The sequence below is a fragment of the Arachis hypogaea genome, chromosome 20 (assembly GCF_003086295.3).
Source record: "Arachis hypogaea cultivar Tifrunner chromosome 20, arahy.Tifrunner.gnm2.J5K5, whole genome shotgun sequence".
Taxonomy (NCBI): domain Eukaryota; kingdom Viridiplantae; phylum Streptophyta; class Magnoliopsida; order Fabales; family Fabaceae; genus Arachis; species Arachis hypogaea.
The window spans coordinates 83,723,471-83,747,118 of record NC_092055.1 but is presented as its reverse complement, the minus strand read 5'-3'; the positions used below and the strand labels follow the sequence as shown (position 1 = coordinate 83,747,118).

Here is a 23,648-nt window from a genome sequence, read left to right as displayed (position 1 = left end):
ATACTTGCCTTTTTCATGCTTAATCTATGTGATTTAGAGATATTTTAGAGTTGACTAAGGTTTTTAACGTGAAAGAGGCTGAGGCAAAGGGATATATATTTGAGATCCAGATTACTTTCCTTTCTCCAATACTGAATGAACTGCAAAAGTGAGTGAGTATGGTCTTAATACTTCTCTTTTTAAATGATTATTTTCTTAATTCCAAATTATTGGTTAAGCATATCAAGTTATGCAGACATAGAACCATTATCTAATGAATAGCTAGGGTTTTGCACCTAAATAGAATAGCTAGTGTTCTTTATCTTTTCTCCCATAACTTCTTTCCTTTCATGTGTTAGTGTCCTTATGTTTGCTAATAAAATCATTTCTTCCCATCAGACTTCAATTGATGCTGCAAGCTATGACAAGGTGATGTTACCGGGTGGAAAAGTCTTTCCTTTCACGTGTGAGTGTCCTTATGTTTGCTAATAAAAGCATTTCTTCCCACCAGATTTCAATTGATGCTGCAAACTATGACAGGGTGATGTTACTGGGTGGAAGAGCGCCAGAGTATCTTGCTCATGATCCTCTTGTGGCACTGGTGATCAAGTTTTTCAGTTTTGGAAAAGCACTTGCTTCCATTTGCCTCGGACAGTTGATTCTGGCGGCCGCAGGTGTAGCTAAAGATCACAAGTTTACCGCTTTTCCTCCTGTTAAACCAGCACCGGTTGCCTCTGGTGCTCATTGGGTTGAACCAGACACCAGCAACAGTGGTGGATGGTAATCTCATTACTGCCGCCACTTATGAAGGGCACTCTGAATTTATTCAGCACTTTGTAAAGGCACTAGCAGGCAACATAAGTGGCTCCAACAAAAAAACCCTCTTTCTTTGTGGGGTATGTTCAAATGATTTTCAGGTACACACAACTGATAGGAACTTAGTACTCAGGGCACTAAAGTCTTTGTTTATTCTCTTTTCTTTTATTTATTTTAATTTTAGACTTAATTTGTAATCCTCTTTATATTCATTGATACATGGAAATTAGTAGTTTAGACTTTAGACATGTTTCATTTTTTTCTCTATTGTTGAATGATTGTTCAATTGGATAGTTGGATCTATTGTTTTATGTACTAATATACTATAGTATTATAATGCTTGTGAATCTTTAGAATGTATTTACTGTGCTTTGCTAGAATATTTTTTATTTTAGTATAATTGTGTATTTATTTTTATTTTATAATATTTAACTCATTTAATTAAAAATACAGAATTATATATGTAATCATATTATTAAATATTATATTGCACAAAAAATTATTAGAATATTATATATATATATATATATATATATATATATATATACAGAAAATTAAAAAAAACAATGAGGGACCTAAGGCTACACTTATAAAAAGTAGCCATGGTATAAAATGTGGCTACGCTTTACAGGTGATGCAGTAGCGTTGAAAAGCGTAGCCTATTCTGGCAAAAATGGAAGCTGAAAAGTGTAGCCTTTTGTTCTGGATAGCATCACCTAAAAAGCGCACCCTATTCCCAAACGCCAAAAGCGTAGCCCTTGGTGCAGAAAAGCGTAGCCTTTGAGAATAGACAACGGCCGAATAGGAATCACCCTAAAAAGCGTAGCCGTAGCCCAGAAAGCGTAGCCATAGCCTAAGGCATCATTTTTTTTACTTTTGGCTACACTTTTTAAGTGTACCTGAATGGGTGTTTTTCTTGTAGTGGCTCAGTAAGCGACGTGCATGCGCATGGACGCTTACGCGTCAGGGGCAAATTTTGAAGAACCACGCGTACGCATGCATGACGCGTACGCGTGGAAGTGTTTGGCGCTCGTTTTCAAAGAGAGCGCTACGTTCATTTACTCAGCGTTTTCCGGCAAGAATCAAAATTGGAGGCAAAGTTCTGCAATCGATGCGCACGCGTGCTTGACGCGCACGCGTGCTTGACGCGCACGCGTGCTTGACGCGCACGCATGCTTGACGCGCACGCGTCGATGGTGCACTGGGACAAAACACGTGCAAGCGTGGCTGGCGTTGAAGCCTGAATTGAGATTTTGCTACCCATGCGCATGTGTACATGACACACACGTGTGGGGAAGCGTTCACTAAGCAAACGTAGCGCTTAATAAGAGAACGCTACTGAAAACGCGTACATGTGAAAGGGGCGCGCAAGCATGTTTGGAGCTGAAGTTGATGGTGATGCGCACGCATATGTGACGTGTACGCGTCGATGAGCAAAAAGCACAAAGGGACGCGGACGCGCAGGTGACGCGCCCGCGTGGGGGAATGAACGCTGCGCTCACTTTGAGAACGCAATGTTCCCCTGGAAGCAGCAACAAGTGCAACTCTGATCCACTTGATACAAGGCCAAAAAGCCCACTCCAAGCACTGAAAGCCAGAATTGGAAAGTGTATAAATAGAGTGGAATTTGATTTCATAGGGAGGTCTCTTTAAATTTCCTTTTAGAATTTTAGAATTGAGATCAGATCTGAGTTTTCCTTTCTGTTTTGTTTTCTCTCTTCTGCAACTTCTACTTTCTGTTTTTTGGGTCTTTTGACTTCGGATTGAATAATTCTTCTGAATTGTTTCATCTTGGAGTTCTCTTTTATTTTTCCTTTGATAGTTTTATAAGTTGGAGATCTGATCATAGTTTACTTTCTGATTTTCTTTCTTCTGCAATTTCTTTTCTGTTTTGTTAAGAGAGCAATTGAGATCTAAATTTTCTTTCTATTTTTGTTACTCTTCTACAATTGTCAATTTCTCTTTTAGGATTTTAAAGTTGATCTAAGTTTTCATTCTGTTTTGATTCTTCTGCAATGTTACATTTCTATTTTGGTACTGAAATCCTGATTTGAATTTCTTCATCTGAGAGTTCTTTAGTTTACTGCACTTTACATTTTCTAGTTCTGTTTTGATTTCCAGCACCCAAATCCCTTTATTCTTCATGCAATTTAAGTTTCCTGTCAATTTAGTTTCAGCAATTTAAATTTCTTGTACTTTAAGTTTCAGTTATTTAACTTTCTTGCAATTTAAGTTTCAGCTCTTTTAATTTCTTGCACTTTAAGTTTCTGCAATTTACTCCTTCTGCACTTTAAAATTCTGTCAATTTACCTCCTGCATTTTATTTTCTTGCAATTTATTGATTGTTACTCGAATTTCACCCCAAATCATCAAATATTCGCTTAACTAAATTCATCACCATAATAAATTTGCTCAATCCATCAATCCCTATGGGATTGACCTCACTCTTGTGAGTTATTACTACTTGATGCGATCCAGTACACTTGCCGGTGAGTTTGTGTAGAATCATTTTTCCCTCATCAATGATCCATCAATTGGGAGTGTAATTCTTCTTGTCGTTTCATCATTTGTACTTGGAGGTTTCTCTGTTGCTCTTGGCTCTCTAGGTATTGCTTTGATAGGCTGGCAATGGCCTCTTGGACTTGGCTCATGTCCAAGGTGAATGGGGCTTGTTCTCCTGAGGCTTGTCCTTCAGAGGATTGTGGCATTGGTCTTTTCTTTCTTTGGGGCCTTCATTGAGTTTAAGCAGGCACAATATAGTTCATTCGTCGAGGAGTGATTGGTTTACCAACTGTTACCTACTCAGTGTCATTATCCTCAAACACCACCCTAGCCCTCTCACACAGGCGGAAGATAGTGCTGAGATAGCCAAGTCGAGCTTCAGAATCATTTTTCTCGGCCATATTTCAAATGCCTTGAGCTATAGGCTCGTGAACCTTGATTTTCCCTCCTTTGATTATGCATTGCACAATTGTTGCTCTCCTGACGTTAACTTCTGAATTGTTCGAGCTAGCAAGAATAGACCTCCTCACTATCTCGAACCAACCTTTGGCCTCCAGGATGAAGTCTCCTCTTTTAATAAACTTAGGTGCCCCCTTAGAGTCCCTCACCCAATCGCCCCTGCAGCACATATGTCACCTATAATTTCCTCATGGTTAGGAGCACTATTTATCCTTGATTGGTAGCAAGCTTCTTCAAATGGCACATTCTGTAGCTTAAGAACTCTCAAGATGGACATTGGACTAAAATCCACCACCACCACCCTCACATAACTCTTGTAGGAGTCACAATTCTTATCTTCTCTAACTGCATTTGCGTAGAATTCCCTGACAAGGGTTGCACTCACTCTTGTGGCTGGATCACAGAGGAGTTCCCACCTTCTCCTTTCAATTTTGTCCCTGATTTCTGGGCATTCATTCTCTCTGAATTGAAAGGCTAGCTCATGTACAATCTCCTTGTCTGCCATCCTTCCAAATTGTAGTGCATGATGCAAGGTTCTAAATTTCCTTTCATCAAAGGGATCTTGCTCCATAGGTTCCTTCCCCTTTCTTCTTTTGGAACTTGATTGTGCCATGGGTGAAGAACCGAATACATAGGTATAAAGGAGTATGGTGAGTCTAGTGAATGAGGTGGGTTGAGGTAGAGAGTAAATCAGTGATCAATATGATAACTAGGAAAGAAGGGAGTGCAAGTTTGATGGTAGGAAGTAGCCAAAGTAAAAAGAGTATGCAGATGGCTTGTAATACAATAAGAAGTGGAGTGTAAAAGTAAGAGATATTTTCGGTTATATGAAGTGGAGGTAATTTATATTAGGAGGTGGTGGGTAATTGAATGGTAGAGATTGATTTTGGAGGGTGAGAATGGATGGTGTATAAATGAAGTGATGTGAGTACAAGGATCACCACTTTATGAAGTGGTTGGGATTGGTCTCCAAGGTTAGAAGTTAAGACACATTGATTCCTCCAATGCTTGCATGGCAAATCATCCCAAAGAGCTCTATTTGAGGACATGTGCCTAGTCCTTCATGAAGTGGCTAAACCTCCCTCCTTGGCTTGTCTTATCATTTTCATATAATCCCTTCCTTCATTTCCTATGCAAAACAATAAAAGAAAAAAAACAAAATTTAAGTCTTATATGGTGGCAGGAAAAATTAAATATACTTAACTACTTTTTGAAATTTCAATAACCAACTAACAATCTAAACGTTACTCGTGAAATTGAATCACTTTGACTTCCTATGAGTTATGCGTTTAACCTTAATGAACAGCAAACGTAGTTTGTGATCATGTGGTGCAAGAAAAATTTTTATCAAAGCTCCTAGGATGTACATAGTATGAATCTTTGTATCATCCTATGTGTGTCACAACACAAAACTTGCTATCCACTATATGCTACATGCAAAAATTCAATTGAGTGTTTGTCAAACTAGAATCAATCATCATGAGTACTAGTTTATTAACTACAATAAAAAATCAAACTGAAAGGATATAAAGCATGGGTTGCCTCCCATGAAGTGCTTTTTTAACGTCATTAGCTTGACGGTTGACCTTTGTCAGGGTGGTTGGTAATGTCACAGGTCTTCTCCTCTCACAGTGAATCTATCTCCACTTGCTTCTTTGAGAATCTCTACATGCTCCAAGGAAAGGATTCTATTGATTGTGTACACATGGGGCAGCTGAGATGGAATTATAGGAAGATGAGGTGGGATCAGTGGGTAATAGATAGATATCACTTTGTCCCCTGGAGAAAAGTCCTCTATAGGGATCTTCTTGTTTCTCTATCTCCTTAATATCTTTCTCCCAATTCTCTTCTCTCCTTCAAGTGGTGCTTCAATGATTCTTGTGTCAGGAGGGTTCTGGTTGATTGTCCCTTGTGGATCTTGTGGTTTCTGCTCCTTCTTGGACTTCTTTAGTTGCTGTATCATTTGAGCTTCTTGCTTTTCTTCCAAGGATGTCTCCAGAGGCTCTGCTTGTGATTCATTGCTTGTTTCCTATAAGAACACTTCCTTGTGCTCGTCCTTCAACTCTTTGTTCTCTTGTTCAGCTTCATGTGAGGGTTTGAAGACATGGAAGTTGAGTTGTTCATCATGTATTCTCAATATCAACTCTCCTTGCTCAACATCTATAAGTGCTCGTGCTGTGGCCAAGAATGGTCTCCCTAGAATGATTGGGTGAAGATAGCTTTCTTCCATCTTAAGAACAATAAAATCTGTGGGGAGGAAGTACTTTCCCACCTTCACTAGCACATTTTCAACCACTCCTAGTGCTTGTTTCTGGGTTTTGTCAGCCAGTTGAAGGATCACATCTGTGGGTTTCAACTCATTGATTTGCAGCTTCCTCATGAGAGATAAGGGCATTAGATTTATACTTGCTCCAAGATCACACAACCCTCTGTCAATTATTGTGTCCCCTGTAGCACAAGGGATGTGAAAACTCCCTGGATCCTTCCTCTTTGTGGGCAACTCCTTTTGGATAAGTGCACTACACTCTTTACTCATCACCACTGTTTGCTGATGCTAAGGAATCTTAGGCTAGTTTCACTAGCCTTTTTCTTTTGTTTTTAGTATATTTTATACACTTTCTTGAGCTATAAATAAGCAATTGGGTTAAAAATTCATGTATGCCTAGATTCATTTAACCATGGTTATTTTTATGCAATTTCATGAGGACTATGCCATAATTACTTGTGTGCTAAGAATGATGAGATTTCTCATGACTTTAGGAAGGCTTTGATGCATGTATTGATTGATGACAGGTGAAGAAATGCATGGAAGGAGGTTGAAGAATGGTCATGGAAAGGATGAAGAGGAAGCAACGTTGGTGGCCAAGATTGGACCACCAACGTTGCCTTAAACGTTGAGAGGAATGAAACAGGGGATCTTCTGCATAATTATCTGATACCCATGTTGGAGGGAGTATTAGTGAGCCAACGTTACCTCTAACGCTTGGTACAAAGTGCTTTCTGGAAAATTAGAAAAACTATGGCGACGCGTACGCGTGCTATAAGCGCACGCGTGGATTGTGAATTTTTGACAATCCACGCGCACGCATAAGTAACGCGCACGCGTGGATAGGCCAATGTTGGAGGGAACGTTGCCAGTCCAACATTGAGGCCAACGTATGCGATTTGAGCTCTAAAACTTAATTTTGAAAAAGTGCATCGACACACACGCGTATGCTATGCGTATGCTTGAGTGTAAAATTTGGCAATCCACGCGCACGTGTAGGTGACACGCACGCATGGATGAATTAACGTTGGAGGGAGCGTTGTTGGTCCAACGTTGAGGCCAACATACGCGAAAATGATTCAAAATTGGAATTGGGGATTTTGTATCCACGCACACACGTAGGAGACGCGTACGCGTGGATGAGCATTCTGACCCCAAACACCTCCAGCGTTGAGTCAAACGTTGCTAAAAACATCCAAAATTCATTTTCTTTGAAGGACGTTTGACTCAACGTTTGCCCTCAAACGTGGACTCAAACGTGGACATCAGAACTCTGCAAATCAAAGCACATCTCTCCTCAACAGCATTGAAGCAACTTCAACCCATTTCAATTAAGGCCAAAAGCCCAATTCAAAGACTGAAGATCAATGGAAGAAAGTGTATAAATAGCTTAGAGTTCAAGTTAGTTAGGGGGGCTTAGAGACTGATACTGAAACTCTGCCCAATTCAATTTTACTTTCTCTGCAATTTTTGTTCTTCTGCAATGTATCTTTCAATTCTATTTTCCATTTTGAGAGCTATGAACAACTAAACCCCTTTCATTGGGTTAGAGAGCTCTGTTGTAATTCAATGGATCAAAAATAGTTTTCATCTTCTTCTTCTTTCTTTTCTCTTGATTTTTGTTAGAAAGCTTTCAATCTTAATTCAATTAGATAGTTGTCTTGATAGAAAAGCTATCCATAATTGGAATTCCTCTTATCCTTGAGAGAGGGACGAGGAATTCATGCTAGAATTTCTTTCTCACATTGGATTCGATTGGGGGTTGGATGAATATCGTGATATTTAATCCTACCAATACTTTGATCTATGAATTTGTGTGGTATAATTAATGGCCAAACTTTAACTCTTCCCATGAGCAATTAAATCAAGACGATGGGCAATTGTTCATGCTTAGAGAGATTGGTGAGCCAAGACATTGGGATCCAATCATCTAAGATTTCCAAGCAAAGTTAATGAATGCATTGATTGAGGAAGAGATAAAAATGGTTTGATCCGGAGAGTTCAATATCTCCTGAAACCCAATGAATCCCCTATTCTGATCTTACCCATTCTGTTTACATTCTATTCTTTTATATCATGCATAATCCCCATTCTCATTTAATTTTTTGCGATTTAAGCTTCTGCACTTTAATTACTTGCAATTTAAGTTCCTGCCCTTATTAGTCTGCAATTTAATTTCTGTTCCTTTAATTTCTTCCAATTTAAGTTTCCCGCCAATTTATATCCTGCGATTCAAATTTTAATTCAGATTTAGTTCAACTAGAATAATTCTCCAATTAATGTTGATCAACCAACCAATCTCTGTGGGATTCGACCTCACTCTATAGTGAGTTTTTACTTGACGACAATCCGGTGCACTCGCCGGTAGAAAATTGTTGAGAGACAGTTTTCACGACATCAAGTTTATGGCGCCGTTGCCAGCGATTGATTTTGTATTGAGAATTACTAAATTGGAGGATAACTAGATTGAGAATTTTTCTTTTATTTTGTTAATTGAATTTCAATTTCTGCTGTTTCATTTACTTTCTGCAATTTTATTTGTTTCTCTTTATTTCCTTACTTTCTAGCAAAACTAATCTACTGACTCATTAACTATTTGATTAATTGCATCAATTGCTCTAACCACAGTTTTCCATTAACTGTGAAATCTTCACTTGCTGGTTGCTACTTGTTTTGGTACTTGTATGACAGGTAGAAGAGGGGTTTCAACCTCTTTTGACAGTGAACCAGAAAGAACCTTCCTTCGATTAAGGAGGAAAGCAAGAGGAAAGAGGGCTATTGGTGCAGAGGAATAGGAGGAAGACTTCGATATAAAAATGGAGGATGATATGGAAAACCATCATGAAGGAGAGGTGAACAATCATGCCACAGGAGGTGCAGCCAACCCTGCTGGACAAGAGAGGAGAGTTCTAGGCTCTTACATCAATCCAAACCCAGGGAATTGTGGGAGCAGCATTCAAAAGCCAACCATCCGTGCTAATAATTTTGAATTGAAGCCTCAGCTCATCACTCTCGTGCAAAACAATTGTTCTTTCAAAGGAAGTGCCCAAGAAGACCCTAATCAGCATCTCACTACATTCCTAAAAAGACACATATAGATTGCTACTATTTCCATTTTCTTTGAGGGACAAAGCATCCAAATGACTAGAATCATTTCCCAAAGAAAGCTTGACAACCTGGAAGGATGTGGTGAATAGATTCTTAGCAAGGTTCTACCTTCCTCAAAGAGTGAATAGACTGAGAACTGAGGTGCAGACATTCAGACAGCAGGATGGTGAAATCTTATATGAAGCCTGGGAGAGATTCAAAGTTTTGACAAGGAAATGTCCCCCTGATATGTTTAATGAGTGGGTGCAATTGCATATCTTTTATGAAGGGCTTTCCTATGAATCAAAGAAGGCTGTAGACCACTCATCTGGAGGCTCCCTTAACAAGAAAAAGACCATTGAAGAAGCGATTGATGTCATAGAGACAGTGGCTGACAATGAGTATTTTTATGCCTCAGACAGAAGCAACTACAGGGGAGTCATGGAATTAAACCATATGGATGCAATCCTGGCCCAGAATAAGATGATCACTAAGCAACTAGCTGATTTGACCAAGCAAATAGAGAAAAATCAGGCTGCAGTCATCCATACTCAACCATCACCTCAAGAAGAGTTGGACATAGATGAAGGAGTTAACTGGGAGGAAGCCAATTACCTTATAAATTCATCTAGGCAAGCTCATGATCCATATTCTAAAACATATAACCCTGGTTGGAGGAACCACCCAAACTTTGGGTGGGGAAACCAACAAAACCAAGGCCAAGATCAGAAACCTCATAATCCCAACCAGTACACCTACCAACAATCCAATCCAAGATCATATTAACACCCTTACAATAATTCTTTTCAGCCACCATATCAAGCCCAAGCCAATTAGCCTCAACACTCAATTCCCCATCCACCATCTGAAGATAAGCTATCCAAGATTGAAACTATGCTCACCAACCTTTGCAAGGAGTCTCAAGACATGAAAATTTTCAAGGTGGAAGTGAGATCCAATATGCAAAATCAAGATGCTACCATTTAGAAACTTAAATCACAAATTGGATACTTGTTTAAGGACAGCCAATTCTTCAGATTCTTGGAGATTTTCAAGAAACTTCAGATCAACATTTCCTTTGCTGAAGCACTAGAGCAGATGCCACTCTATGCTAAGTTTCTGAAGGAATTAATGACCAAGAAGAGAAGCTAGAGGAATGATGAAACTGTGGTGTTGACTGAAGAATGTAGTGCTATCATCCAACACAAACTGCCCCAAAAATTGAAGGACCCAGGGAGCTTCCAAATTCCTTGCATCATAGGAGAAATCACTATGGAGAAAGCCTTATGTGATTTCTAAGCCAGCATAAATTTGATGTCTGTAGCAATGATGAAATGAATGAAGATTGAGGAAGCCAAACCAACAAGAATGGCTCTCCAATTGGCAGACCGATCATTGAAATTCCCTCATAGAGTAGTAGAGGATTTGTTAGTAAAGGTGGGAGACTTTATCTTCCAACTGACTTTGTAGTGTTGAAATGGAGGAAGAAGCTAAGGCTTCAAAAATTTTGGGAAGGCCATTTTTAGCTACTGCTGGAGCCATCATTGATGTACAAAAGGGTAAGCTTACCCTCAGGCTATATGATGAGAAAACGATGTTTAATGTATTTAAGGCCATGAGTTACCCACAGGAGTCACTAGGAGAGTGTATGAGGTTGGATGCAGTAGAAATTGTGGTACAAGAAACTTTTGAAGAAGAATGTGAAGAGGTGACAAAAGAGGATTCCACATTAAACATGGAAGCTGTAGAAATCCAATCAACTGAGGCATCTATCCCAAGTGCACCAGAGGAAAATAAGGAAGAGAAAAGAGCACCCAAGCTTGAATTGAAGGCACTACCTCCCACTCCCAGGTATGCATGCTTGGAAAGTGATGAAAGTTATCCAATAATCATCAACTCTGCTCTCAGTCAAGAACAGGAAAGTGAGTTAATTAAGGTGCTGTAAAAGCATCAAGATGCCATTGGATGGACCCTTGCTGATTTGAAAGGGATAATCTCATCCATATGCATGCACAAGATCCTGTTGGAAGAAGATGCTAAGCCCTCCATTCAAGCACGAAGAAGATTGAATCCAGTCATGAAATAAGTAGTGTAAAAGGAGGTTATGAAGCTTTGGCAGGCAGGGGTAATCTACCCAATTTCAGATAGCTCATGGGTGAGCCCTGTCCAAGTGGTTCCTAAGAAGGGAGGCATCACTGTGGTGCCCAATGAAAAGAATGAACTCATCCCAAGAAGAACTGTCATAGGATGGAGGATGTGCATTGATTATAGAAAGCTTAATGAAGCTACAAGAAAAGATCACTTCCCACTCTCTTTCATGGACCAGATGCTAGAAAGGCTCGCAGAACATGCATATTATTGCTTCTTGGATGGCTATTCAGGATACAATCAAATAGTGGTTGATCCAAGAGACCAGGAGAAAACATCATTCAATTGTTTATATGGAGTCTTTGCTTACAGGCGTATGCCATTTGGGATGTCCAATGCGCCTGCAACTTTCCAATGTTGCATGTTATCTATCTTTTCAGACATGATTAAAAAATTCATTGAAGTCTTTATGGACGACTTTTCAATATTTGGGGATTCCTTCCCTAATTGCCTAAATCACCTCGCCTTTGTATTGAAAAGATGTCAAGAGAGCAATCTGTTTTTGAATTGGGAAAAATACCATTTTATGGTGACAGAAGGAATAGTTCTTGGTCATAAGGTATCTAACCAAGGCATTGAGGTAGACAAAGCTAAGGTGGAATTAATTGAGAAATTACCTCCACCTAGTAATGTCAAGGCAATTAGGAGTTTCTTAGGACATGTTGGATTTTACAGAAGGTTTATCAGAGATTTTTCAAAAATAGCCAAGCCTTTGAGTAACTTACTTATCTGTGATACACCTTTTGTATTTGATCAGAATTGCATGCTAACTTTTGAAACTCTGAAGAAAAAGCTTTCCTCAACACCTATCATTGCCCCATCTAACTGGGATTTGCCCTTTGAATTGATGTGTGATGCATCAGATGTTGCTATTGGGGCAGTCTTAGGACAGAGGAAAGACGACTTAGTGCATGTTATATACTATGCCAGCAAAGTCCTAAATGAAACCCAAAGAAATTACACAACTACTGAAAAGGAACTACTGGCAATAGTGTTTGCATTTAATAAGTTTAGATCATATCTCATTGGATCTAAAGTGATTGTTTTTATTGATCATGCAGCATTGAAATATTTACTTGCCAAGCAAGAATCAAAACCAAGGCTGATAAGATGGATTTTGTTGCTGCAGGAGTTTAACATTGAGATTAAAGAGAAGAAAAGAGTGGAGAACAAGGTGGCAGATCACTTGTCAAGGATTCCCTGTGAAGAAGGAAGCACACACAACTTGAATATAAATGAATGATTCCTTGATGAGCAACTAATGTTGGTTCACAAGGCACCATGGTTTGCAGAAATTGCAAGCTTTAAAGCCACTGGGGAGGTGCCTCTAGAATTCAACAAACATCAGAAGAGGAAGCTTACTAATGATGCCAAGTACTTTATTTGGGATGAACTATACCTTTTCAAGAAATGTTCAGATGGAATACTTAGAAGATGCATCTCAGAGGAAGAAGGAAGGAAAGTTTTATGGAATTGTCATGGTTCTTGCTATGGGGGACATTTTGGAGTAGAAAGGACTGCAGCCAAGGTACTACAATGTGGATTCTTTTGGCCCACAATTTTCAAAGATGCGAAAGAAATGGTACAGCACTGCAATGAATGCCAAAGAGCAGGGAACCTACCCAAAAGAAATGAAATGCCACAACAATTCATCTTAGAACTTGAATTATTTGATGTATGAGGGATTGATTTCATAGGACCATTCCCAACCTCATACTCAGATAAATATATCTTGGTGACAGTAGATTATGTATCAAAATGGGTAGAAGCCATTGCAACTCCAACAAATGATATTAAGGTGGTGATGAACTTTCTCAGAAAGAACATCTTTAGCCGATTTGGGGTGCCTAGAGCTCTTATCAGTAATGGAGGAAGCCATTTTTGCAACAGACCATTGGAAAGTCTCCTCCTGAGGTATAGAGTAAAGCACAAAAGTTGCCACACCCTACCATCCCCAAACAAATGGGCAGACAGAGATATCCAACAAAGAGCTAAAAAGAATATAAGAAAAGACGATGGGAGCTTCGAGAAAAGATTGGTCAAAGAAGTTGGATGATGCTCTTTGGGCATGTAGAACAGCCTTCAAAACACCAATAGGGATGTCACCATCTCAATTGGTGTATGGGAAGGCTTGTCATCTACCATTGGAGCTTGAACACAAAGCATTCTGGGCCCTCAAGCTGCTAATCTTTGATAACGATGCTGCTGGTGAAATGAGGGTTTTGCAACTGCAAGAATTGGAAGAATTCAGATCCCAAGCCTATGAAAATGCCAAAATTTACAAGGAAAAGGTAAAGGAAAGACATGACCTCAAGTTGGCACCAAGAAGCTTTGAAGAAGGACAGAGAGTGCTCCTCTACAATTCCAAGCTAAAGTTATCTCCTGGGAAGCTAAAGTCAAGGTGGTCAGGACCTTTTCTTGTCGCCAAGGTTTTTCCTTATGGACATATAGAAATTATGGAAGAGAAATCACAGGAAACCTTCATTGTAAATGTTCAAAGGCTCAAGAACTATCTGGGTGATATGAAGGAAAGGCCCAAGATGAAACACAGACTCAACTAAGAGAGCTAACCGTCAAGCTAGTGACGTTAAAAGAACGCTTGTTAGGAGGCAACCCAACCAAAGGTAATTTTCTGTTCATAGCTAGTCAATAAAAGAGTCAAGAAAACTTCTCTACATTGCAAAGAGCTAAGTTTGGTGTTGCACACCAAAGAAATTCAGAGATGAATATTGATGACATGCATCATCTACCCTTCTTTCTTGCATAAAGAAGACCATAAAAGAGCATAAATCTCATTTGATCAGTACAATTCATGCATTATTTGATGAATATTATGGTATACTACTTTGAGATGAGTTGTGATGAATTTCAGGTGAGAAAAGCATCAAAAATGGGGTAGAAGACAAACAAGAAGCTGGGCGTGTGAAACTGGCATGACACTTGAAGCAAACGCCACAAAAACGCACTGGCGTGGCATGCCAGGAGCTGGGAGTGGCACACCAGTACTAAAGTCCAGAGAAGAGATTCAAAGCATGCATATGGGGGTGGCACGCCAGAGAATGAGTGTGGCACGCTGATACAAAATTCCAGAGAGCTACAATGGAGGACACAAAAAGGGCATGGCACGCCAACCTGGGCGTGGCACGCCTAACTCATCAACTACTATGGCCGTGCCACTTGAGCAAAGGGGCGTGGCACGCCAACTCACCATTCCAAGAAGAACCTTCACTATGGCGTGCCACTTGGTGTTGAAGGCGTAGCACGCCAGCCCCAAGAAGTCACTTAGCCGTGCCACTTGAGAACCCAAGTGTGGCACGCCAAGCTTGAAGAATTCACAAACCCATTGGCGTGCCACTTGAGCAGCATGGCATGGCACGCTGGTACAACAATCCAGAGAAGGGGCTGAAGGCAATTGAAGACTGAGCGTGCCACTTGAGCAACCAGGCGTGGCACGCCAATGCACAGAGGACCAAAAGCAAGGGCTGGGCGTGCCACTTGGTATCGAAGGCGTGTGATAAACCACTATTTTATGGTTTATATTATGTTTAATTATGTGGTTTTATCATGATCCTTACCCACTTATTCATTAAATTAACATGCATATTAGATTTCTTCCCGGAATTTATTACCTGTTTGAAAACTGCTTCCTAGAGACTTTAATTATTCAATTTTAATTCTCCTTTATTCCATTCGATGCCGTAATCTGTGTGTTAAGTGTTTTAGACTTTATAGGGCATGAATGAGTTGGAGATTGGAAAGGAAGCTAGCAAAAATGGAAGGAACACAAGAATTTGAGGAGATAACCAGCGAGAAGTGACGCGGTCGCATGGCTTACGCGACCACGCGATGGATAGCAAATCGCAGTGACGCGGCCGCATGGTTCACGCGGCCGCGCGGATTGGAAAACCCAAGCGACGCGGTAGCGTGGACGACGCGAACGCGTGGCGAGGAAAATCGCGAATGACACGTCTGCATGGATGACGCGATCGCGTGACATGTGCGATCTGCATAATCTGCAGAATTCGTTGGGGGCGGTTTTGGACCCTATTTCGACCCAGTTTTTGGCCCGGAACAGCAGACTAGAGTAAGAGAACATGCAGAAATAAATAACACATTCATTCAGAGACGATTTTAGATCTAGTTTTACTCTCTTAGGTTTTTCTCTCTAGGTTCTAGAATTTTAATTTTTAATTGGTCTTAGCATTGGAACATTGAGAAGGGTTATTTCCTCATCAAGACTACGTCATTCTAGTTTGTTTTCTCAACTTGGTTTTATTCTTCCATGTTCTTTGCGTTGTTCAATTTTGTCATTCAGATATTTTTATGATTATTTAATGCAAGGATTATTTCTTTTTAATTCAATTTCAATTCCAATAATCATGTTTTCTTTTAATTCCCTTTCATGTGCTACGAATTCTTTATTTACAATGCATGAGTAGTTTCCTCACTTGATGGGGAGTTGATTAAAAGGAACTCTTGAGTTGGAAGGATTGAAGAAAAATTTTTAATTGGGTTAAATGTTGGATTGCTATCCTGTCACCAACGCCAATCCCTTTGAACTAAGTGGGTTGCAACTTGTGAACAGATCTGGCATTCCAGCTTGTTTGACTTTCCCTTACTTAGTGAAGGATAACCAAACAGAACAACCATTAATTATAAATTAATCTTACAATCACTCCATCAATAGTAGAAATTCCAACCAATCAACTCCCAGTCAAGGCTTTTATTCATATTAATTAAATTTCCTCAATTTAAATTCCAATTTACCCAACTCAACTTCTTCGAACATCAGATTAATAAGATAGCACACTTTTCTGCAACTCGTTGGGAGACGACCTGGGACTTAAAACTCCCAGTAATTTTTAATTCAAACTCTCTGTGACATACTTCTAAATTGATAGGCAGATTTTCGGTGAGTTAAGAACTATACTTGCAACGTAACCATTTTAATAATTTTTAATTCACCAGCTTCTGCGTCTCATCAATTTTTGGTGCCGTTGCCGGGGAGTTGCAATATAGTGCTAATTTTATTAATTAGAATTTATTTATTTGCATTTTATTTTATTTTGCTATTATGAGCTGCATGTTTCTTCCGTCAAATGACGCGTTCACTTCCTGATCTGCACTTGCTAATATTCGATTCTGAAATTGAAAGGACAATTTCACGAATAAGGCAAGAACAGTGTCGGTTAGCCCGCTCTGAGGGCAGATCTGAAAGTGAATCTGAGGAAGAAACCAGCCCCCGTTCTACTGATTCAGTTGTTTTACGTGCAGAAAACATGGCAGCTAGGAGAGTTACCATCCAGGAGGAAGGAGCTCCTGATTTTACAATGCAACCGTTTCAAGCGCATCATCCAGCGGTAGCTACAGATTTTGAAATAAAGACCGTACTGCTAAATTTGATGCCCAAGTTTCATGGCCTACCTGCTCAAGAGCCTATCAAGCACTTGAGAGATTTCCAGGTAGCCTGTTCTACTGTCAGGCGTGATAGCACTGATGAAACTTCAATTCTGCTGAAAGCTTTTCCATTTTCTCTTGAAGGAAAAGCAAGAGAGTGGTACTACACTCAGCCTCTAGCAAATGTATCCAACTGGGATACACTCAGAAAGGAGTTTCTGGAGAAATTCTTTCCATCTGAAGTTACTAATAAACTGAGGAAGGATATCTCCACAATTGTTCAGGATAACAATGAGACTCTCTTTGAATACTGGGAGCGCTTCAATAATCTTCTGGAAGCATGCCCCCACCACATGATTGACAAGATCGTGCTACTCAGCTATATCACACAGGGTATGAGGCCCCAAGATAAGACCACATTGGAAAGTGCCAGCAACGGGTCTATGAAGAAGTACAAGACCACTGATGAAGCTTGGCAATTGATCAGTGATTTAGCTGAATCTACTAGGAACCACAGACAGAAGCAAGGCCGTTCAAAAGCTGTTGCAGAAGTATCTTCTAGCAGAGAGACTGCTGCTCTAACTCAAAGCATCTATGAAATGACCAACTTGCTGAAGCAAATGCAGTTGAATCAACAAGCTCAGCAAGCTCAACCTCCTCCACCACAGCAAAACCAACAACTAGTCCCACAAAGAATTTGTGGAATCTGTGCTGATTATAGCCATTACACTGATGAATGCCTGTAGCTCCAACAAGAAGACAACATGGTGGCATCCACTCACAACTTCTATGATCGCCCCAACCAAGGGTACAATCAAGGTGAAAATAATAACCATGGATGGCAGGACAATTCAAACTAGAATTGGAGGGACAACAATAACAGGGGAGGCAGAGATAATCAGGAAAATCAGAGGTGGAATAATAACAACAACAGGCAGCAAAATCAACCTTACAAAGCACCTCACCTGAGGCAAAACCAAGGACCACAGAACAATCAGCAGCAAACCTCTCAATTTACTCATTCTTTTTTATCTTCTAATGAAGATCTACTACAATCTTTTGAGAAAAGACAATAGACCATGGAAAGTAACGTCATGAATAGTATTAACGCCAGTCTGAATGGTCTCACCTCTACTCTGTAAGCCTTTATGACACAGCTTGGATCAGCACAAAATTCCAGTAACCAACCTTCAAGCACCACTGGAATTCCCTCTCAACCATTACCCAATCCAAAGGGAGGCATTAATGCTATCACCCTGAGGTCCGGAACCACACTGCAGGAGAGGAATCAGGAGGAACCAAGCTCACCAGAATATGCCTCAGCTGAAGAGGTGGTAGAAATCGAAGATGTTGAAGAGGAAGAGGATATACAGGACATAGCTGAAGAAGAGATAACTCAACCACAGAAGAAAGCACCAAAAGGCGCAGACACCACAGACAACACTACTCTTATTCCATTTCCACAACTTGCAAGGAAGCCCAGGAAGCAGCTGGAACCCGATCCTAAAATGGTAGAGATATTCAAAAAGGTTGAGGTAACTGTTTCCCTTTTTGATGTTATTTAGCGAGTACCTAAATATGCAAAGTTTCTAAAAGACTTATGTATCCATAAAGACAAAATTAACGAATTAGAAACTATTCCTTTAGGTAGTTCTATATCTGCTTTAGTGGGAGGATTACCTGAAAAATGTAGTGATCTAGGTCCTTGCATAGTTAGTCGTACTATTGGTGGTGTAGTAATTTATGATTGCATGTGTGATTTAGGAGCATGTGTCAGTATAATGCATTTGTCTATATATGATGTTTTGAGGCTTCCTCCCTTAAAAAGGTCAGCAGCTCGTTTTGTGTTAGCAGATAAAAGCATTATTACAGTGGCTGGAGTTGCTGAAGATGTTTCGGTGAACATTAAAGGGCTCACATTTCCCACTGATTTTTATATCTTGGAGATGCCCCACAATGATTCAGGTAAGCCATCATCAATTCTACTTGGAAGACCATTCCTAAAGACATCAAAATTCAAATTGGATGCTTTTTCAGGAACATACTCCTTTGAAATAGATGGCCGCACAATAATCTTCAATCTGAATGGAGTCATTGACAACCCCCCCAGAAGATCATTTTATCTTCCAGTGTGATGTCATAGACGAAAGTGTGGCTGAAGTTCAAAAGGAAGAGTTTGAAGAGAGGCACACTGGACAAGGTCCAAGTGTGGGGACCCTCTTAACTGACAATGGGAGCACTTGGCCATTTTCACAAGCCCCAGATCATCCAGAGCCCGCCCATGATCAAAAGTTAGAATTGAAACCTCTCCCTCCACATCTCAAATATACTTATCTTGAGGATGAGCAGAAGCTTCCGGTTATTATTGCAAGGGAACTGACTTCTCAACAAGAAGAGTAGTTACTTGATGTACTGAGGAAGCATAAGAAGGCAATTGGGTGGAGTTTGGCAGACATAGTGGGAATCAACCCTCAAGTATGCGAGCACAGAATATTTTTAGAAGAGGGAGCAAGACCTGTCCATCAACCTCAAAGAAGATTGAATCCCACTATCTTGGAAGTTGTCAAAAAGGAAGTGACCAGACTATTAGAAGCAGGTATCATATATCCCATCTCAGACAGTGAATGGGTAAGCCCAGTTCAAGTGGTGCCCAAGAAGTCTGGAGTCGCTACAGTGAAGAGTGAGCATGGAGAGCTCATAGCAACTAGAGTTCAGAATGCTTGGAGAGTCTGCATTGATTACAGGCGTCTCAACCAAGCTACCCGTAAGGATCACTACCCACTTCCATTCATTGATCAAATGCTGGATCGCCTGTCAGGTAAATCATATTATTGCTTTTTAGATGGTTACACAGGTTATTTCCAGATTCATATAGCTCCTGAGGATCAGGAAAAGACTACTTTTACATGTTCTTTTGGGACCTATGCTTATAAGAGAATGCCCTTTGACTTGTGCAATGCACCAGCTACCTTCCAAAGGTGCATGATGAGTCTTTTCTCTGATCTTATTGAGGACTGTATGGAAGTTTTTATGGACGATTTTAGCGTTTATGGTGATTCTTTTAGCCTTTGCTTAGAGGGATTATCTAGAGTATTAGATAGATGTGTTAATACAAACCTTGTATTGATTTTCAAAAAATGCCACCTTATGGTAAAACAAGGGATTGTATTAGGACATGTGGTATCTAATAATAACATTTCTGTAGACCCAGCAAAGGTAAATGTTATTTCTAGTTTGCCTTACCCCTCTTCTGTGAGGGAAGTCTGTTCATTCCTTGGCCATGCAGGTTTCTACAGGAGATTTATTAAAGACTTTAGTAAGGTGGCACTTCCCTTATCCAGATTACTGCAGAAGGATATAGAGTTCGAGTTCAGTGAGGATTGCAAACAAGCATTTGATAAATTGAAGACTGCTCTAACTCAAGCTCCAATTGTGAGAGGACCAGACTGGAGCCAGCCGTTTGAAATCATGTGCGATGCTTCCAACCATGTAGTAGAAGCAGCGCTGGCTCAGCGTGAAGGTAAGGATCCTTTTGTTATTGCCTACGCGTCTAAGACTTTAGCTTCCCAGTCCAATTATACTACTACTGAGAAAGAGCTTCTTGCTATTGTTTTTTCTCTGGATAAATTCTGAGCTTATTTACTTGGTACTAGAGTAGTAGAGTATTCGGATCATGCAGCTCTAAAGTATCTATTAGCTAAAAAGGAATCCAAACCAAGACTTATACGTTGGATACTGCTGTTACAAGAATTTGATTTAGAAATAAAGGATAGGAGTGGTAATCAGAATTTAGTAGCAGACCACTTGAGTCGCCTTGAACATATTAAGATGATTCTACTCCTATAGATGATAATTTTCCTTTTGACAACCTGGAAACAGTATCTGAGGTGACCCCTCGGTATGCACCTGTTGCCAATTATTTAGTTAGCCGCACATTTCCTCCACGTTTTTCTAAACATTAAAGAGACAAGCTGAAAAGCGAGTCTAAATATTATATATGGGATGACCCATATTTATGGAGATGTGGCGCTGACTAGATAATTAGACGTTGTGTGCCTCAATCAGAATTCCAGTCCATTTTAGAGGCCTGTCACTCATCTGAGAGTGGAGGGCATTTCGGCCCTCAAAGAACAACCAAAAAGATCTTAGACTGCGGATTCTGGTGGCCTACTCTTTTTAGAGATGCTGCTGAGTTTTGTAAATCTTGCCCCACATGCCAGATATTTGGTAATATATCCAGGAGGGATGAGATGCCTCAATAATATATGCTCTTCTGTGAAATTTTTGATGTTTGGGGCATTGAATTCATGGGTCCATTTCCAAATTCTAATGGATATTTTTATATATTGTTAGCTGTGGATTATGTTTCTAAATGGGTGGAAGCAATTCCTACCCGCACTGATGATGCTAACACTGTTGTTTCCTTTGTGAGAAACCATATTTTATGTCACTTTGGATCACCACGAGCGATCGTGAGCGATCAAGGCACCCATTTTTGTAATAGGAGACTAACAGGATTGATGAAGAAGCATGGGATAATCCATAAAGTTGCAACCGCTTACCATCCCCAAACTAATGGGCAAGCCGAAGTGTCGAACAGAGAAATTAAGCGTATCTTGCAAAAGATAGTAAAGCCTCATAGAAAAGACTGGAGCACCAGGCTACAAGATGCACTGTGGGCATATAGAACAGCATACAAGACACCCATTGGGATGAGTCCCTTCCGCTTGGTTTATGGAAAAGCTTGTCATCTCCCAGTTGAAATAGAACACAGAGCCTTCTAGGCAGTTAAGGAGTGCAACATGGGAATTGAGAATGCCGGAACTGAAAGGAAGTTGCAACTGCAGGAACTGGAGAACCTTCGCCTAAAAGCTTATGAGAACTCCAGAATATACAAGGAAAAGATGAAGGCTATGCATGATCAAAACATCAAAAAGAAAGAGTTCCAACCTGGAGATTTTGTCCTCCTTTACAAATCTCGACTAAGGCTCGTGCCCAGTAAGTTGAGATCAAAATGGGAAGGTCCATACAGAGTAGAGAAGGCTGAACCGTACGGAGTTTATCACCTAAGCCATCCTTCAAGCTCTGAACTTATTAAGGTTAATGGCCAACGCCTGAAGCTGTAGCATGGTGAGAAGGTGCAGAAAAATAAAGAGCTGGAAATCTTCCGCTTGGAAGATCCCCACATAGCAGCAGATTGAGCTAGTGGAGCGTCCAACTTACGGACGTTAAAGTAAAGTGCTTGGTGGGAGACAACCCACCGTGGTATGATCGTTCTTTTCTTCACTTATAGTTTTTCTTCTTTAATAACTCTTCTCTTTATTAGTGCTTTCGTGCTCTTTCACTTACGTATCTTTATATTTCTTTAAAAAAAAGAAAAAAAAAAGAAAAGGGGTTTTTCGCCTCGCGACGCGATCGCATCAACGACGCATCCGCGTCGCAGAGGGGGTGGAGAAAAAAATAAATGAACAGAGAGTCCGGCTGGAGCATGGCTGGAGGCGTGCCAATGGCACAAATCAACCCACGCGACCGCGTGCCCCACGCGGCCGCGTGCTCTGAGTTTTCGACGTAAAAGGGTGCACAGTAACATTCTGTGCGAGAGTGATGCTGGATTGGTGCTGGAAGCACAATCCTTGTCACGCGATCGCATCACCGACGCGACCGCGTCACCCATTTTATAACGCACACTCATGCGATCGCGTGACCCACGCGATCGCGTCACCCAATTTTGGCAATTACAATAAATTGAACAGAGAGTTGTGCTGGAGCGAGGCTGCACTCGCGCCAGTAGCGTAACACAAGTCACGCGACCGCGCGACCGATGCGATCGCGTCCCCTTACCTGACGCACACCCACGCGAACGCGTGCCCCACGCGGCCGCGTCGCATGCACCGCACAGCTCAACCTAAAATTGCCACATATCTTATCTTCCTCTCCCCCAAATCCAGATTTTTCTTTTCCCTCCTTATTTCTTCTTTCCCCCTTCCCCTTTCTATCTCACCTTTCACTCTCTATCTCTCTCACCACCATTAACAAGGTTTTACCTTCTTCTGCCTTCTTCTCTTTTCTATCATTCTTATTATATTATGTATATATATTATTATTTTCTTTTTCTTTTCTTTTTCTTTTCAATTTTTTCATTATTATTTTTCTTCTTCTTCTTTTCTTTTCTCTACATGGTGTTAGAAACCTTTTGAGTCATCATCCCTCATTATATGCTTGTGGATTATTGCAAATTATTTGACAATTATTTTTCTCCTATTTAAGGGATTGCTTGCATGTTCATCTTCATATTTTCTATACCCTATTCACCATGCATGCTATGTGTTTGTGAAAAAGCTCATGTGGCATTATGCACTTCTCTATGATTGCTATACTATTCAATGCTTGCTTTTCACAACTTTCCCTTATTATTTTATTAATTGAATTCAATTGTCAATACAAACGTGATGGTTTGTTACGAAGTAATGCTTGGTCTATGCTACTCATGCCCTTTGCCAGCATGCCAATAAACACCTTGCATTCACTTGTTTTTATCTGCACTAGCTATTTTCCATTGATGGCTTTTCATATGTACTCGAGAGCATGTGTTAATGTCATCTACATTTTATTGTGCATCATTCACCCTCTTTTCCATTTCCTCCCTTGCTGTATATCTCTTTGAATTTAATTTACTTTCTCTTCCCTTCTTTCAGGATGGCCACCAAGAAAGGAAAGGAGAAAGCAACTTCCAAACCACCAGCAAGAAGAGGAACTAAAAGAGCATTAGTGGCAGAGCCTTCTTCCACCGCAGTCAAGCCCTCAACAAAACGAGTCAAGAGGATAATAAAGGTTGACGAAAAGGAGAAAGCCTTTCCAGCAAAAGACGCTGCGCGATTTTCCAATCGCTACTGTGAGCAGATGTTCCCTATCCTGGTAGAAAGGAACTATAACAATGAATACCTTCTTATCCTCCCGTCCAATATTGCCACCTTTGTTGAGCCGCAAATTGAGC

General features: G+C 40.4%; 2 non-coding genes across 2 annotated transcripts; both read right to left on the bottom strand.

The window, feature by feature from the left end:
* Positions 1-9,256: 9,256 nt before the first annotated feature.
* LOC112787706 (small nucleolar RNA R71) lies at positions 9,257-9,364 on the bottom strand. Its single transcript, XR_003195103.1, has one exon. It is a non-coding gene; the product is annotated as a small nucleolar RNA R71 (small nucleolar RNA).
* A 7,541-nt stretch (positions 9,365-16,905) lies between these two features.
* Positions 16,906-17,013, bottom strand: LOC112788009 (small nucleolar RNA R71). The gene has a single exon (XR_003195390.1). It is a non-coding gene; the product is annotated as a small nucleolar RNA R71 (small nucleolar RNA).
* Between the last annotated feature and the right edge of the window lie 6,635 nt (positions 17,014-23,648).